This window comes from Lampris incognitus, chromosome 11 (assembly GCF_029633865.1).
Source record: "Lampris incognitus isolate fLamInc1 chromosome 11, fLamInc1.hap2, whole genome shotgun sequence".
Lineage (NCBI taxonomy): Eukaryota > Metazoa > Chordata > Actinopteri > Lampriformes > Lampridae > Lampris > Lampris incognitus.
Window position 1 is genome coordinate 31,191,910 of NC_079221.1, and position 2,591 is coordinate 31,194,500.

Sequence of the window (2,591 nt, forward strand, 5' to 3'; positions counted from 1 at the left end):
CCACTCGTTTACACTTAGGCAGCTGTTGTCCTTCTCCTCTCTTCGATTGGCTGGTGCACTGTTTGGGCATCTTCCTGGCTTTCACAAATGCCCAGTTAGGATAAGCACACTTAACCAGGGCCTGTTGAATGGACGATGAGAGTCAAACCTTAAGTACTGATCAGTATGTGTTGGTTTACGGTAAACATCAACAATCAAATGTCCCCCATCACCAATAACAATTTCACAGTCTAAGAAGGCTAACCTGTCATTTTTCACATCCTCCATGGTGAACTTGATGTGGTTCTCCACAGAGTTAATGTGGTCGGTGAAATGTGGTACATCCTGAGATTTAATTGTAACCCAGGTGACATCCACAAATCTTAACCAATGGCAAGGTGGTATCCCTGGGTAAGACATCAGAGCCCTCTTTTCCACTTTGTCCATATACAAGTTGGCTACTATAGGTGAGACTGGGGAACCCATAGCACACCCATGCTTCTGCCTGTAATACCGCCCCCTGTATGGACTGAAGACACAGCTGTGATTTCCTTACCTGGATTATTGAGCATGTATATATATATATATATATATATATATATATATATATATATATATATATATATATATATATATATATATATATAGTATTTTTTTCCACAATCACATTGGCAGCTGATGAGTGCGCAATGCACGAAACAAGCTTGTGCTGCTATGTATTACTTTTTTTTTCCTACATCCATCTTTATCTTAAAAAAAGCTATCTATATTTACCATGAGTTTTTCAAAGTGTGGTAATCAAACATGGTTTTAATGATCATTAAAATTTGAAATGGCAATACTACCCAACTGGAATTGTACCGTGGTTTATCATGAAACCGGTAACCGTTTCATATCTAGTCTACCATAGACTTCAGGCTTCTCCACCTGCTCAGGCACAGACACATATAGGCTTTAATACCCAGATGAGCTGCCCCTGATCCTCCCTGCATCTAAATCGATGTAAAAACTATGGCGTTTCTATAGTTCCATAAAAATCACACATGTGAATCTGTGACATGAGCGCACAGAACAGTATCCACGCACACAGCGAGCAGAGAAGCACCTGCGTGAAAGATTAGCATTTCTGCTCTGTGTGAAACAATGAAGCCCCGTTAGCATGGAGCTGTGACCTGCACAAACTCGATTTCCCCCTCGCTGGCGAGAGGTAGACCTTCATTCATGTGTCAAGCAGATTTCTGAGATTTTGGGTGTGCTTCATCATCAAATGCCAAACCACAAACAAACCTTCCTCCTTCTGACAACATTGAAACTTTTTTTTTCTTCAATTTCCTGCCATAGATTCGACAGGTTGCAGCCCTGCAGATACTTTGGCTTGTTTAAGCATAAATATAGGGCAGCATTGAGTAATGTGGCCTAGGCCGCCAAATTTTCCAGGACCACCTGCGTGCACGGCCCTAAAAGGCACCAGTTCCCCCGGCTTTGGACCCATTTCAGTTTTCTTTTCTTCCAGCTCTCTGCCTGTGTGCAGGTAGCAGCAGGGGTTTGGCTGGTGTTTCAAAAGACTGACATTGAGCAAGACACCGAAATCCCATTTGTAAATCACGCTGGATCACAGATTCAAATGAATATCAATGCTGTGTATTTTTCTTCTTCTCTGCTTTTCTACCTTAAAATGACTTAATATGGTTCCAGCTGCCAAAGTAATAAAACATGGTGATGGTGGGATAGCTGTTGGTGAAGGCCTTACAGGAGTTTATTTGATTATATCGGATTGTTAACCACAACTTTGCTTCTTCTTCAAACTAGCACTGACTGCCTTATTTTTCCATGTTTGTCTGTCCTGTTGAAGATGTAGAACACGTACTGGCGTATCATTTTTCCTGGTTAAATCACACCCCACAGTAACGATTAAAAGATTGCCTACAAAAAACAAAAAAAACAAAAAAGTGTTGATGATTTGGGTTTTCATGGATTCAATATCCTCTTAAATATATTCGGATCTTGGTCCCTGGTGTGAAAGCACCCTCAGGTCATTGGTTTCAGTAAGAACGGGTTAATTTAATTTTGAGTTTACTTTGCCCCTAAATGTTTCGTCATAGAAAACTGCACGATACTCCCCATTATCCAAGCCGTTTATCCCAATTGGGGTCGCAGGAAGCTGGAGCCTATCCAGCAGTCATTGAGTGGCAGGTGGGGAGACACCATGGAACTGCCGCTTGTCCATCACAGGGCCGACACACACATTCACACCTAGGGACAGTTCAGTATGGCTGATTCATCTGACCTACATGTCTTTGGACTGTGGGAGGAAACCGGAGCACCCAGAGGAACCCACCCAGACACGGGCAGAACATGCAAACTCCACATAGAGGATGACTTGGATGACCCCCAAGGTTTGACAACCCCGGGGTTCAAACTCCACACCTTGTTGCCGTGAGGCGACCGCGCTAACCACTGCGCCACCATGCTGCCACACTGCACAATACCATGGAAGAAAATTCAAATTCTCATCTCCTCTCAAATGTACAACTCATTTAACCCTACTTTGCTGTTTCATTTGTGCTCTTTATATGCTAGTATTAGTTATGTTATTGTTATTTCTATAAGTT